Source organism: Ranitomeya variabilis, chromosome 2, assembly GCF_051348905.1.
Source record: "Ranitomeya variabilis isolate aRanVar5 chromosome 2, aRanVar5.hap1, whole genome shotgun sequence".
In the NCBI taxonomy this organism is placed as follows: Eukaryota; Metazoa; Chordata; class Amphibia; order Anura; family Dendrobatidae; genus Ranitomeya; species Ranitomeya variabilis.
Genome location: NC_135233.1, coordinates 1,089,934,744 through 1,089,951,544, shown reverse-complemented (window position 1 = coordinate 1,089,951,544; position 16,801 = coordinate 1,089,934,744). Strand labels below are relative to the sequence as shown.

The following is a 16,801-nucleotide window of genomic DNA, read 5'->3' as shown; positions in this document are numbered from 1 at the left end:
TGCTATATACTACATGGCTGTGCTATATACTCCGTGGACTGTGTTAATATACTACGTGGCTGTGCTATATACTATGTGGCTGTGCTATATACTACGTGGCTGTGCAATATACTACGTGGCTGTGCAATATACTACGTGGGCTGTTATATATTACATGGCCAGCCGCAAACAATCAGCAACAGGCGCTGTCTGGCCGCGAATTGGCGCGGGATTTGAACCACGCTTCGCTAATTGGTCGCGGTTGGGCGAATCCTGTGTATTCAATGTAATATTCTAAAATCTCCATAAATAAACTACATACATAGTATACATAGCTTTCTTAGGAGAATATCTATGTGTATTGGGAAACTAATAGTGTGCAGAATTATTATGCAACTAAATGACAATTCTAAAATGTTCCCATAATTGCTTATTTTGAAGTTAATCTACTATATAATTGTCTAAGGGTCACTTCCGTCTTTCTGTCTGTCCTTCTGTCTGTCTGTCACGGAAATCCCAAGTCGCTGATTGGTCGCGGCCAGCTGGCCGCGACCAATCAGTGACGGGCACAGTCCGGCGGCGAAATGGCCGCTCTTTGCTCCCCACAGTCAGTGCCCGCTCCATACTCCCCTCCAGTCAGTGCTCACACAGGGTTAATGGCAGCGTTAACGGACCGCATTATGCCGCAGTGTAACGCACTCCATTAACGCTGCTATTAACCCTGTGTGACCAACTTTTTACTATTGATGCTGCCTATGCAGCATCAATAGTAAAAAGATCTAATGTTAAAAATAAGAAAAAAAAATAAAAATCATTATATACTCACCTTCCGGCGTCTTTCCCGCTCCTCGCGACGCTCCGGTGACCGGTCCATGCATTGCGGTCTCGCGAGATGATGACGTAGCCGTCTCGCGTGACTGCTATGTCATCATCTCGCGAGACCGCAATGCACTCTTGGGACCAGAGCGTCGCGAGGAGCATCAGTAAACGCCTTGCCTGGATCTGGGGGGCCGATAGAGGGTGAGTATATAACTATTTTTTATTTTAATTCTTTTTTTTAACAGGGATATGGTGCCCATATTGCTATATACTACGTGGGCTGCGTTATATACTGCATGGGCTGTGCTATATACTGCGTGGGCTGTGCTATATACTACGTGGCTGTGGTATATATTACGTGGCTGGGCAATATACTACATCGCTGTGCTCTATACTACGTGGCCTGTGTTATATACTGCATGGGCAGTGTTATATACTACGTCTCTGTGCTATATACTATGTTGCTGTGCTATATACTATGTGGCTGTGCAATATATTATGTGGCTGTGCAATATATTACGTGGCTGGCCAATAAACTACGTGCGCTGTGCAATTTACTACGTAGCTGGGCAATATACTACGTGCGCTGTGCAATTTACTACGTGGACTGTGCAATTTAGTACGTGCGCTGTCCAAAATACTACGTCGTCTGTCCAGTATACTACGTGGCCTGTGCAATGTACTACGTGGACTGTCCAATATACTACATAACCTGTACAACATACCACGTGGCTGCGCCTTCTAGAATACCCGATACGTTAGTCACTTCCGTCTTTCTGTCCTTCTGTCTGTCTTTCTGTCACAGATATTCATTGGTCGCGGCCTCTGTCTGTCATGAAATCCAAGTCGCTGATTGGTCTCGCCAGCTGCCTGTCATGGCTGCGGCGACCAATCAGCGACGGGCACAGTCCGATTAGTCCCTCCCTACTCCCGTGCAGTTAGTGCCCGGCGCCCGCTCCATACTCCTCGCAGTTACGGCTCACACAGGGTTAATGCCAGCGGTAACGGATCGCGTTAAGCCGCGGGTAACTCACTCCGTTACCGCCGCTATTAACCCTGTGTGACCAAGATTTTACTATTGAGGCTGCCTATGCAGCCTCAATAGTAAAAACATCTAATGTTAAAAATAATTAAAAAAAACAAACAAATCATTATATACTCACCTTCCGCCACCTTTCCGCCACTCCGGTGACCGGTCCATGCAAGCGGCAGGTTCCGGTGCTAAGGTTGGTGTGCAACAAGGACCTGCCATGACGTCACGGTCATGTGACCGCGACGTCATCACACCCTGGGACCGAAAGCTGCTGCCTGAACCGAACACAGGCGACAGAACTACAAGGGGCCCCTCGGAAGGTGAGTATATGTTTATTTTTTAACCTGTGACATACGTGGCTGGGCAATATACTACATGGCTCTGTGCTGTATACTACGTCGCTGTGCAATATACTACGTGGCTCTGTGCTGTATACTACGTCAGTGGGCAATATACTACGTGGCTGGGCAATATACTTCGTGGCTGTGCAATATACTATGTAGCTGTGCAATATACTACGTCACTGGGCAATATACTACGTAACTGGGCAATATACTATGTAGCTGTGCAATATACTACGTCACTGGGCAATATACTACGTAACTGGGCAATATACTACGTGGCTGTGCAATATACTACGTAACTGGGCAATATACTACTTGGCTGTGCAATATACTACGTAACTGGGCAATATACTACGTAACTGGGCAATATACTACATAACTGGGCAATATACTTCGTGGCTGGGCAATATACTATGTAGCTGTGCAATATACTACGTCACTGGGCAATATACTACATAACTGGGCAATATACTACGTGGCTGGGCAATATACTACGTGGACATGCATATTCTAGAATACCCGATGCGTTAGAATCGGGCCACCATCTAGTGTTTTATAAATCCTATTTATCATTTTAGTAATACGAACTTGTTTTCCTGATTATTACATACTAGACTAGATGGTGGCCCGATTCTAACGCATCGGGTATTCTAGAATATGTATGTAGTATATAGCACAGCCACGTAGTATATAACACAGCCACGTAGTATATAACACAGCCACGTAGTATATAACACAGCCACGTAGAATATCGCACAGCTACGTAGTATATCGCACAGCCACGTAGCATATAACACAGCCACGTAGCATATAGCACAGCCACGTAGTATATAACACAGCCACGTAGTATATAACACAGCCCACATAGTATATAACACAGCCCACATAGTATATAACACAGCCCACGTATTATATAGCAGCCAGGTAGTATATAACACAGCCCACATAGTTTATAGCAGCCAGGTAGTATATAACACAGCCCACGTAGTATATAGCACAGCCCATGCAGTATATAGCACAGCCCATGCAGTATATAACACAGCCCACGTAGTATATAACACAGCCCACGTAGTATATAACACAGGCCATGCAGTACATAACACGGGCCATGCAGTATATATAGCAGTGTGGGCACCATATCCCTGTTTAAAATAAAAATTAGTTATATACTCACCCTCCATCGTCCACCAAAGCTGTCCCGACGCGCGCGATGCAGCCGGCAGCTTCCGTTCCCAGAGATGCATTGCGAAATTACCCAGATGACTTAGCGGTTTCCCAATGCATCTCTGGGAACTGAAGCTGCCGGCCGCATCGCGCGCATCGGTGGACGGCGGATGGTGAGAATAGCACATTTTATTTTTATTTTTTTACTATTGATGCTGCACAGGTAGCATCAATAGTAAAAAGTTGGTCCGAGATAGGGCGACACACTGGCACTGACTGGAGGAGAGTAGGGAGGGGCCAATTTGCGGCCGGACTAAGCCTGTCGCTGATCAGCGACCCGGGATTTCCGTTACAGGCAGAAAGACAGACGGAAGTTACAAACAGACGGAAGTACCCCTTTGCCAATTATATATATACTAGATGGTGGCCCGATTCTAACGCATCGGGTATTCTAGAATATGCATGTCCACGTAGTATATTGCCCAGTTACGTAGTATATTGCCCAGTGACATAGTATATTGCCCAGTGACATAGTATATTGCCCAGTGACATAGTATATTGCCCAGTGACACAGTATATTGCCCAGTGACATAGTATATTGCATAGCCACGTAGTATATTGCCCAGTTACGTAGTATATTGCCCAGCCACGTAGTATATTGCCCAGTTACGTAGTATATTGCCCAGTGACGTAGTATATTGCCCAGTGACATAGTATATTGCATAGCCACGTAGTATATTGCCCAGTTACGTAGTATATTGCCCAGCCACGTAGTATATTGCCCAGTTACGTAGTATATTGCCCAGTGACGTAGTATATTGCACAGCTACATAGTATATTGCCCAGCCACGAAGTATATTGCCCAGCCACGTAGTATATTGCCCAGCCACGTAGTATATTGCCCAGTGATGTAGTATACAGCACAGAGCCACGTAGTATATTGCACAGCGACGTAGTATACAGCACAGAGCCACGTAGTATATTGCCCAGCCACGTATATCACAGGTTAAAAAATAAACATATACTCACCTTCCGAGGGGCCCCTTGTAGTTCTGTCGCCTGTGTTCGGTTCAGGCAGCAGCTTCCGGTCCCAGGGTGTGATGACGTCGCGGTCACATGACCGTGACGTCATGGCAGGTCCTTGTTGCACACCAACCTTAGCACCGGAACCTGCCGCTTGCATGGACCGGTCACCGGAGCGTCGGAAAGGCGGCGGAAGGTGAGTATATAATGATTTGTTTGTTTTTTTTAATTATTTTTAACATTAGATGTTTTTACTATTGAGGCTGCATAGGCAGCCTCAATAGTAAAAACTTGGTCACACAGGGTTAATAGCGGCGGTAATGGAGTGAGTTACCCGCGGCTTAACGCGATCCGTTACCGCTGGCATTAACCCTGTGTGAGCCGTAACTGCGAGGAGTATGGAGCGGGCGCCAGGCACTGACTGCACGGGAGTAGGGAGGGACTAATCGGACTGTGGCCGTCGCTGATTGGTCGCGGCAGCCATGACAGGCAGCTGGCGAGACCAATCAGCGACTTGGATTCCATGACAGACAGAGGCCGCGACCAATGAATATCTGTGACAGAAAGAAAGACAGAAGGACAGAAAGACGGAAGTGACTAACGTATCGGGTATTCTAGAAGGCGCAGCCACGTGGTATGTTGTACAGGTTATGTAGTGTATTGGACAGTCCACGTAGTACATTTCACAGGCCACGTAGTATACTGGACAGACGATGTAGTAAATTGCACAGCGCACGTAGTATATTGCCCAGCTACGTAGTAAATTGCACAGCCACGTAGTGTATTGGCCAGCCACGTAATATATTGCACAGCCACATAGTATATAGCACAGAGACGTAGTATATAACACTGCCCATGCAGTATATAACACAGGCCACATAGTATAGAGCACAGCGATATAGTATATTGCCCAGCCACGTAATATATACCACAGCCCATGCAGTATATAGCACAGCCCATGCAGTATATAACACAGCCCACGTAGTATATAGCAATATGGGCACCATATCCCTGTTAAAAAAAGAATTAAAATAAAAAATAGTTATATACTCACCCTCTGTCGGCCCCCCAGATCCAGGCGAGGCGTTTACTGATGCTCCTCGCGACGCTCTGGTCCCAAGAGTGCATTGCGGTCTTGCGAGATGAAGACATAGCGGTCACGCGAGACGGCTACGTCATCATCTCGCGAGACCGCAATGCATGGACCGGTCACCGGAGCGTCGCGAGGAGCGGGAAAGACGCCGGAAGGTGAGAATATAATGATTTTTTATTTTTTTTCTTATTTTTAACATTAGATCTTTTTACTATTGATGCTGCATAGGCAGCATCAATAGTAAAAAGTTGGTCACACAGGGTTAATAGCAGCGTTAATGGAGTGCGTTACACTGCGGCATAATGCGGTCCGTTAACGCTGCCATTAACCCTGTGTGAGCGCTGACTGGAGGGGAGTATGGAGCGGGCACTGACTGCGGGGATCAAGGAGCGGCCATTTCGCCGCCGGACTGTGCCCGTCACTGATTGGTCGCGGCCAGCTGGCCGAGACCAATCAGCGACTTGGGATTTCCGTGACAGACAGACAGAAGGACAGACAGAAAGACGGAAGTGACCCTTAGACAATCATATAGTAGATTAACTTCAAAATAAGCAATTATGGGAACATTTTAGAATTGTCATTTAGTTGCATAATAATTCTGCACACTATTAGTTTCCCAATACACATAGATATTCTCCTAAGAAAGCTATGTATACTATGTATGTAGTTTATTTATGGAGATTTTAGAATATTACATTGAATACACAGGATTTGCCCCCAACCGCGACCAATTAGCGAAGAGTGGTTCAAATCCCGCGCCAATTCGCGGCTGGACTGCGCCTGTCGCTGATTGTTTGCGGCCGGCCACGTAGTATATAGCACAGCCATGTAGTATATAACAGCCCACGTAGTAAATAGCACAGCCACTTAGTATATAGCACAGCCACGTAGTATATAGCACAGCCACGTAGTATATAGCACAGCCACGTAGTATATAGCACAGTCACGTAGTATATAGCACAGCCACGTAGTATATAGCACAGCCTACTGAGTATATAGCACAGCCCACTGAGTATATAGCACAGCCCACGTAGTGTATAGCACAGCCCACGTAGTGTATAACACAACCCACGTAGTATATAGCACAGCCCACATAGTATGTAACAGCCCACGTAGTATATAACAGCCCATGTAGTGTATAACACAGCCTGGTAGCCCGATTCTAACGCATCAGGTATTCTAGAATATGTATGTAGTTTATTTATTTATTTTAGAAGAATACATTGAATACACAGGATTCGGCCGTCCGTGACCAATTAGCGAAGCGTAGTTCAAATCCCGCGCCAATTCGCGGCCGGACTGCGCCTGTTGCTGATTGTTTGCGGCTGGCCATGTAATATATAACAGCCCACGTAGTAAATAGCACAGCCACGTAGTATATTGCACAGCCACGTAGTATATAGCACAGCCACATAGTATATAGCACAGCCCACAGAGTATATAGCACAGCCACGTAGTATATAACACAGTCCACGGAGTATATAGCACAGCCATGTAGCATATAGCACAACCCATGGAGTGTATTAGAGCCCACATAGCATATAACACAGCCACGTTGTTTATAACAGCCCACGCACGCAGTATATAACACAGCCCACGTAGTGTACAACACAGCCCACGTAGTGTATAACACAGCCCACGTAGTGTATAACACAGCCCACGTAGTGTATAACACAGCCCACGTAGTGTATAACACAGCCCACGTAGTGTATAACACAGCCCACGTAGTATATTGCACAGCCCATGTAGTGTATAGCACAGCCCACGCAGTATATTGCACAGCCACGTAGTACATTGCGCAGCCACGCAGGCACACACCCTACACAATGGCGGCACTTGACAGCAGTGGAGGACAATGATTCCAGAATTCGCGGCAGACTGTGCTTGTCACTGATTGGTCGAGGCCGGCTGGCCTCGACCAATCAGCAAGGCGGGATTTCCGAGACAGACAGACAATTAGACCCTTAGACAACACAATGGCGGAACTTGACAGCAGTGGAGGACAATGCCCGTCGCTGAATGGTCGAGGCCGGCTGGCCTCGACCAATCAGAGACTGTGCCCGTCGCTGATTGGTGGAGGCCGCCAGGCCTCGACCAATCAGAGACGCGGGATTTCCAGGACAGACAGACAATTAAACCCTTAGACAATTATATATATATATAGATAGATGACCCACTTCAAGAGAATAGGAGTCATTGTTCAGGACCCGGCAGTGGCCACTGCACATGAGATGGAACCGTGCAGTGCAAAGTCTATATCCGACCACTGTCAGACGTGAGAACTGCAGACTGGTTGGGGTTCTTGGTGTCAGACTTCCATCAATCTGATGACCTCTAAAAGGACAGGTCAACAACATCATAGGACAGGAGAAAGGACCCATGACTGTCTTAATATGACTGTTGTCCATCGGTACTGTTCACCAGGTTACCTCCGGGCTCCTCGCCGCATCTTCCGGTGGGGACATCCTGAGACTGCTGCAATCAATCAGTGGCCATATACTGACAGCCGCGATCTCGCTCCATCCTAGCAGGGGTGTAACTAAAGTGAGTTCAGGGATTGCAGTTGAACACGAGTTCTGCAACATATGGGGCCCAAAAGGTCCCTTTTCATCATGCAAGAAGACTAATATTAAAAAAGACATCTCTTCTTCCTAGCCAAAACTTTTCAAGCTCTCTGTTTCAGCTTAGACGGTATTTGATTGGCTGCAGACAATCCTATAACCCCTACCCTGGATCTGCCCCCATCCACCTTCCCTACAGCTCCTACCCAACATCCCCACAGTCCCTATCCATATTGCCTTTATACACTTGCTTAGGCAAAACTGATGTGTATTTGGTCCTGCCAATAAAGCTTCTTTGAATCTTGAATCAGCAGCTGATCATTGGCTGCAGCCGTAACATGCAGACTCATGCCAGAAAGGGAAGTGAGATGACTGGTGGAGGCGATCGGCAGCAGTATATAGGACCTGCTCTGCGTGTCTCCCCTCCTTAGTTCCTCTGCTCCAGGCGTCTCCCCTCCTTAGATCCCCTGCTCCAGGTGTCTCTCCACCTTAGTTCCCCTGCTCCAGGTGTCTCTCCACCTTAGTTCCCCTGCTCCAGGTGTCTCCCCTCCTTAGTTCCCCTGCTCCAGGTGTCTCCCCACCTCAGTTCCCCTGCTCCAGGTGTCTCCCCACCTCAGTTCCCCTGCTCCTGGTGTCTCCCCAGCTTAGTTCCCCAGCTCCAGGTGTCTCCCCACCTTAGTTCCCCTGCTCCAGGTGTCTCCCCAGCTTAGTTCCCCTGCTCCAGGTGTCTCCCCACCTTAGTTCCCCTGCTCCAGGTGTCTCCCCACCTTAGTTCCCCTGCTCCAGGTATCTCCCCACCATACTTCCCCTGCTCCAGGTGTCTCCCCAGCTTAGTTCCCCTGCTCCAGGTATCTCCCCACCATACTTCCTCTGCTCCAGGTGTCTTCTCACCTTAGTCCCCCTGCTCCAGGTGTCTCACCTCCTTCCTGCCCCTTCTCCTGGTGTCTCCCATCCTTAGTTCCCTGCTCTAGGTGTCTCTCCTCCTTAGTGCCTCTGCTGCAGGTGTCTCCTCTCCTTAGTGCCTCAGCTGCAGGTGTCCACACTCCTCAGTGCCCCTGCTCCAGGTGTCCATACTTAGTGCCCCTGCTCCAGGTGTCCATACTTAGTGCCCCTGCTCCAGGTGTCCATACTTAGTGCCCCTGCTCCAGGTGTCTCTCCTCCTTAGTGCTCCTGCTCCAGGTGTCTCTCCTCCTTAGTGCACCTGCTCCAGGTGTCTCTCCTCCTTAGTGCTCCTGCTCCAGGTGTCTCTCCTCCTTAGTGCCCATACTCCAGGTGTCTCTCCTCCTTAGTGCTCCTGCTCCAGGTGTCTCATCTCCTTAGTGCCCCTGCTCCAGGTGTCCACACTCCTTAGTGCCCCTGCTCCAAGTATCTCTCCTCCTTAGTGCTCCAAGTGTCTCTACTCCTTAGTGCCCCTGCTCCAGGTGTCTCTCCTCCTTAGTGCTCCTGCTCCAGGTGTCCACACACCTTAGTGCTCCTGCTCCAGGTGTCTCTCCTCCTTAGTGCTCCTGCTCCAGGTGTCTCTCCTCCTTAGTGACCTTGCTCCAGGTGTCTCCCATTCTTAGTGCTCCTGCTCCATGTGTCCACACTCCTTAGTGCCCCAGCTCCAGATGTCTCCCCTCTTTAGTTTCCTTGCTCCAGGTGTCCATGTCCATACTGCTTATTGCCCTTGCTCCAGGTGTCTCCCCTTCTTAGTGCTCCTGCTCCAGGTGTCATCCAACCTTACTGCTCCTGCTCCAGGTGTCTCCCCCCTTCTTACTGCCCTTGCTCCAGGTGTCCACACTGCTTAGTGCTCCTGCTCTTGGTGTCTCCCCCCCTTATTGCTCCTGCTCCAGGTGTCTCCCCTCAGTTTATCTTCTCCGGGGGTCCACACTGCTCATTACTCCTGCTCCAGGTCTTATTATAACACAACACAGAGGAGATCAGGACAAGTTCCTTTTACAGCATAAGTTTGCTTTCTTTACGGCACAGTGACCTCACCAGCCTCCACACTCGCTGGACACAGAGAAACGTTCGTCATCACCATGACAACGCAGGATGCGGCCGCCAGAGGGAGCTGTGGGCTCAGAGCGTGTGTTATCTCTCAAGGAGCGCGTGCACGCAGCGGGGCGGGAACAACAGAGCGGCGCCGAACACAGTGATGGGCGGAGCCATCAGAACGGAATCTCGCGAGACTAGGCAGCTCGGCGGTGCGTTCTCCTCCAAGGCAGCGGTGTACAGTACGAGGCGGAGACACCGGGCGGCGGTAAGAGGGGAACCGGGGGGACACAGAGAGGAGGAGGAGGAGGGTGGAGCACTGGCGAGCAGTCACCGGGTGCTACTGAGCGCTGACGCACAACGAGCGGCGACCTCCTGCCCTGTGTGTATATGTATGTATGTGTGTGTGTGTGTGTATATGTATACTGCCCTCCTGTATAGTGTGCTGAGCACTGACCATATATACACCATATACCGTGCCATACATCACATCCCTCCTTATATATTATATCCCCTGTGTATGTATACTGCCCTCCTGTATAGTGTACTGACCATATATACCATATACCGTGCCATACATCAGATCCCTCCTTATATATTATATCCCCTGTCATAGATCACATCCCTCCTTATATATTATATCCCCTGTCATATTTCACATCCCTCCTTATATATTATATCCCCTGTGTCATAGATCACATCCCTCCTTATATATTATATCCCCTGTGTCATACATCACATCCCTCCTTATATATTATATCCCCTGTCATAGATCACATCCCTCCTTATATATTATATCCCCTGTCATAGATCACATCCCTCCTTATATATTATATCCCCTGTCATATTTCACATCCCTCCTTATATATTATATCCCCTGTGTCATAGATCACATCTCTCCTTATATATTATATCCCCTGTGTCATAGATCACATCCCTCCTTATATATTATATCCCCGTGTCATAGATCACATCCCTCCTTATATATTATATCCCCTGTGTCATAGATCACATCCCTCCTTATATATTATATCCCCGTGTCATAGATCACATCCCTCCTTATATATTATATCCCCTGTGTCATAGATCACATCTCTCCTTATATATTATATCCCCTGTCATATTTCACATCCCTCCTTATATATTATATCCCCTGTGTCATATCACATCCCTCCTTATATATTATATCCCCTGTCATAGATCACATCCCTCCTTATATATTATATCCCCTGTGTCATAGATCACATCCCTCCTTATATATTATATCCCCTGTTATAGATCACATCCCTCCTTATATATTATATCCCCTGTGTCATAGATCACATCCCTCCTTATATATTATATCCCCTGTGTCATAGATCACACCCCTCCTTATATATTATATCCCCTGTGTCATACATCACATCCCTCCTTATATATTATATACCCTGTCATAGATCACATCCCTCCTTATATATTATATACCCTGTCATAGATCACATCCCTCCTTATATATTATATCCCCTGTTATAGATCACATCCCTCCTTATATATTATATCCCCTGTGTCATATATCACACCCCTCCTTATATATTATATCCCCTGTGTCATAGATCACACCCCTCCTTATATATTATATCTCCTGTCATATATCACATCCCTCCTTATATATTATATCCCCTGTTATAGATCACACCCCTCCTTATATATTATATCTCCTGTCATATATCACATCCCTCCTTATATATTATATCCCCTGTTATAGATCACACCCCTCCTTATATATTATATCCCGTGTCATAGATCACATCCCTCCTTATATATTATATCCCCTGTGTCATACATCACATCCCTCCTTATATATTATATCCCCTGTGTCATACATCACATCCCTCCTTATATATTATATCTCCTGTCATATATCACATCCCTCCTTATATATTATATCTCCTGTCATATATCACATCCCTCCTTATATATTATATCCCCTGTTATAGATCACACCCCTCCTTATATATTATATCCCGTGTCATAGATCACATCCCTCCTTATATATTATATCCCCTGTTATAGATCACATCCCTCCTTATATATTATATCTCCTGTGTCATATATCACACCCCTCCTTATATATTATATCCCCTGTGTCATAGATCACATCCCTCCTCATATATTAATATATTAATAATATATTAATGTATAACACAGCCCACGCAGTATATAGCAGTGTGGGCACCATATCCCTGTGAAAAAAAAAAAAAAGTTATATACTCACCCTCTGGCGTCCACCGAAGCTGTCCGGATGCGCGCGATGCTGCCGCCAGCTTCCGTTCCCAGTGATGCATTGCGAAATTACCCAGGTGACTTAGCGGTTTCGCAATGCATCTCTGGGAACGGAGCTGGCGGCCACATCGCGCACATCGGTGGACGGCGGATGGTGAGAATAGCACAATTTTTTTGTTTATTATTTTTAACATTATATCTTATTACTATTGATGCTGCAGAGGCAGCATCAATAGTAAAAAGTTGGTCCGGGATGGGGCGACACACTGGCACTGACTGGAGGAGAGTAGGGAGGGGCCAATTCGCGGCCGGACTAAGCCTGTCGCTGATTGGTTGCGGCCGGCTGGCTGCGACCAATCGGCGACACGGGATTTCCGTTACAGACAGACGGACGGACGGAAGTACCCCTTAGACAATTATATAGATAGATCCTCTGTGTCATATTTCACATCCCTCCATATATATTATATCCCCTGTTATATATCACATCCCTCCTTATATATTATATATCCTGTTATATATCACATCCCTCCTTATATATTATGTCTCCTGTGTCATTTGTCACATCCCCCTCCTTATATATTATATAAACCATCCATTTACATTCCTGTGTAACAGATATAGGCAGTTGTGGAATAAAAGATAATACATATTAAGAAGCTGTTAGGTTATGTTTCCACAGGCAGAAACCGGCACATGTCCACTCCGTCTAAAGTGCTGCCGGCTTTTGAACGCCGGTGATTCCGCATGTGTTCATTGAACTGTGCGGAATCACCGCTTCCTATACATTGGACGAGAGATATATTTATCTTGGGGAGACTGGGCATCTCCGCAAGATAAATAGATATGCTGCGGTCTGGAGAGATGCGCCGCATCATCAGTATCTGGTGGACGCCCGTCACCTCCATCATCAGTATCTGGTGGACGCCCGTCACCTCCATCATCAGTATCTGGTGACTGCCCGTTGCCTCCATCATCAGTATCTGGTGACCTCCCGTCTCCTCCATCATCAGTATCTGGTGACCGCCCGTCTCCTCCATCATCAGTATCTGGTGACCACCCATCCCCTCCATCATCAGTATCTGATGACCGCCCGTCTCCTCCATCATCAGTATCTGGTGACCTCCCGTCTCCTCCATCATCAGTATTTGGTGACCGCCCGTCTCCTCCATCATCAGTATCTGGTGACCACCCGTCTCCTCCATCATCAGTATCTGGTGCCACCCGTCTCCTCCATCATCAGTATCTGGTGACCACCCGTCTCCTCCATCATCAGTATCTGGTGACCACCCGTCTCCTCCATCATCAGTATCTGGTGACCTCCCGTCTCCTCCATCATCAGTATCTGGTGACCTCCCGTCTCCATCATCAGTATCTGGTGACCGCCCGTCTCCTCCATCATCAGTATCTGGTGACCACCCGTCTCCTCCATCATCAGTATCTGGTGACCACCCGTCTCCTCCATCATCAGTATCTGGTGACCACCCGTCTCCTCCATCATCAGTATCTGGTGACCACCCATCTCTTCCATCATCAGTATCTGGTGACCACCCGTCTCCTCCATCATCAGTGTCTGGTGACCGCTCCTCACCTCTATCATCGTCACTTGTACACAGGTTATGGAGGATCTTGGCAGGAGATTGTTCCAAACATCTTGGAGACCTGACCCCAGATCTTCGGTGTATGAGGCTTGTGCGGATCCTTCTGTCTCTTCATGTGATCCCAGATTCCTGATCTCACACCGTCCCGTCTGTCTGGGATCACATGAAGACACAGAAGGATCTGCAGAAGCCTCATACACAGAAGATCTGGGGTCATTTCTCCAAGATGTTTGGAACAACCTCCTGCCATGGATCTGCAGAACCTGTGACTATATAATTAAAATATTACTAAGGATAGGTTGTCAAAATTGCACTTCCAGACAAACCCTTTAAAAGAAAACCAAGAACCTTGGCGGTGTCTGGGTGTCCGTTCCTGAATTCCCTTTCCCATTAGTAGATTGGCGGTGGCACTGCGGTGTACCACAGACCTGTGTGCGCTCCATGTCGGCCTCGTAGTGCCCTCTGTGCGGGACGCGGGATGAATTCTGCAAGTTTGCAAACAGTCCTCATTAAGAAATATTGTGTTATGTCTGTGGGTTCTGGGTTCTGTGCCGTATGCATTTCCATAGTAACAGACAGAAAACAAAACCCTGCGTGTTCTCATCCTCCGGGCTTATTTCCTTCTGTCTTCTTGCTTACACCTCCGTTATGAATGCATTAATAAAATAAACCAAGCAACAAAATGCTTCAGTGTAAGGCTGTGTGCTCGCATGATGTATTTGCTGCATTTGTGTTGCTTTTTTTACCCCACAGTTTTGCCACAAAAACTGAAGCATTTCCTAACACCATCAATGAGATTCTTGAAGTCTCGTGCACTCGCTGCTTTTTTTTTCCTTACCAGATTTGAAGCAGAATATTAATTGTTGCAGCATTTTTCTCCCATTACAATGCTCTTGAGAATACACGCAAGTAAAAAACAAAACAAAACATAAAACAATGTTAGTAAAAAGACATGCATTTTTCCTGCCAACATAAAAAAGTTGTGTTTAGACAATGTGGCAATTATCAAAATAGTGTTATGATTTTTGACATCCGTTACAATTTCTATCAATTTTTTTTTAATGTTACAACAATCTGGAAACAGTCACAGAAGTTCTAATTTTCTCGCATCAAATTAAAACGGGTAGCAGGGGTATGCGGGAAACCTCGTGGACGACGACCGCTTCTCGCCAAACGGCTCTTCAACAGGTCCTTGCATGGAGATAACCTGATGATACCTTCATTAAGACCCAAAGTTTTGATTGTTGCGGTTTATTTCTTTTGCACTTATTATGCTCTTCCATTTCATGCTGCATTCGTTACAGTGTTTAATATTAAATAGTTTAGTTACTCAAAAAAAATAATAAATTGATATCCTTCCACATACAGTCATGGCTTGAAATTGATCCAGAAAGTTAAGTATTTCTCCCAGAAAAATTATTGCAATTACATGTTTTGTTTATTTCGTTTGCCTGTTATTTCAACAATACAAGAAAAAAAGGCAAATTGGACATAATTTCACACAAAACCCCCAAAATAGGCCTGACAAAATTGATGGCACCTTTCCAAAATTGTGTGTGTAAACAAACAACTTTGTTTTAAGCATGTGATGCTCATCCAAACTCACCTGTGGCAAGTAACAGGTGTGGGCAATATGAAAATCACACCTGAAACCAGATAAAAAGGGGAAAAGTTGACGCAATCTTTTCATTGTGTGTCCGTGTATGCCACATTAAGCATGGAGAACAGAAAGGGGAGAATAGAACTGTCTGAGGACTTGAGAAATTAAAATAGTTGAACAATATCAACAATCTCAAGGTTACAAGTCCATCTCCAGAGATCTTGATGTTCCTTTGTCCATGGTGTGCAACATTATCAAGAAGTTTACAACCCATAGCACTGTAACTAATCTCCCTGGACGGCACAGAAAAATTGATGAAAGGTTGCAACGTAGGATTGTCCAGATGGGTCGATAAGCAGCCCTAATCAAATTCCAAAGAAATTCAAGCTGCAGTCTGAGGGTGCATCAATGTCAGCGCAAACTAGTATCTGTCCACATGTGAATGAAATTCAATTCTATGGCAGGAGACCCAGGAGGACCCCTGTTATGACCCCAATGGCAGAGGGTCTCAGAAGTTATTACCAAGTCTGCAAACACAAAAACCAGCTCATAGGGCAGTGGTAACTAGGCTGACCGTATACCTGATCCTAGCACCACAAATAGCAGCAGCCGGGGAACGTACCTACGTTGGTTCTAGACGTCTCGCGCCAGCCGGAGAACTAACTAACCCTAGAAGGGAAAAGATAGACCTTTCTTGCCTCCAGAGAAAAGACCCCAAAAGTTGGATACAAGCCCCCAACAAATAATAACGGTGAGGTAAGAAGAAAAGACAAACGTAAGAATGAACTAGGTTTTTAGCAAAGAGAGGCCCACTGACTAATAGCAGAATATAGGAAGATGACTTATACGGTCAGCAAAAACCCTATCAAAATTTCCACGCTGAATATTCAAGAACCCCCGAACCGTCTAACGGCCCGGGGGGAGAATATCAGCCCCCTAGAGCTTCCAGCAAAATCAGGAATCACATTTAGTACAAGCTGGACAAAAAATAAGAGCAATGCAAATAACCAAAAAATAAGGAAGCAGGACTTAGCTTATTTTGCAAGAACCAGGACCAGCAGACAGGAGCAAACAGAAAGGAACTGATTACAACGATGCCAGGCACCAGACTGAAAATCCAGGAAGCTTAAATAGCAACACCCCTGGACTAACGAGCCAGGTGAGTACCAAGCTGAGGAAAGAAACTCAAAGTGTCATGTCGCTAGTGACCACAAGAGGGAGCCAAAAAATCCAATTCACAACAGACCCCACTGCTGAAACAGAGACATAAGAAAGCATGACTGCAGTTTGTCAGAATGCACGTGAGTAAGCCAAAATCTTTCTGGGAGAGAGCCCCCTGGACAGATGA

General features: G+C 46.5%; 1 protein-coding gene across 1 annotated transcript in view; it reads left to right on the top strand.

Annotated features, from left to right (window-relative positions):
* Window positions 1-10,121: 10,121 nt before the first annotated feature.
* EXTL3 (exostosin like glycosyltransferase 3) overlaps window positions 10,122-16,801 on the top strand; it is a 46,332-nt gene continuing 39,652 nt past the window's right edge. The window contains exon 1 of the mRNA XM_077291731.1: window positions 10,122-10,258. The gene's annotated coding sequence lies outside the window, so the exon portion shown is untranslated. The remainder of the gene's footprint in view (window positions 10,259-16,801) is intronic.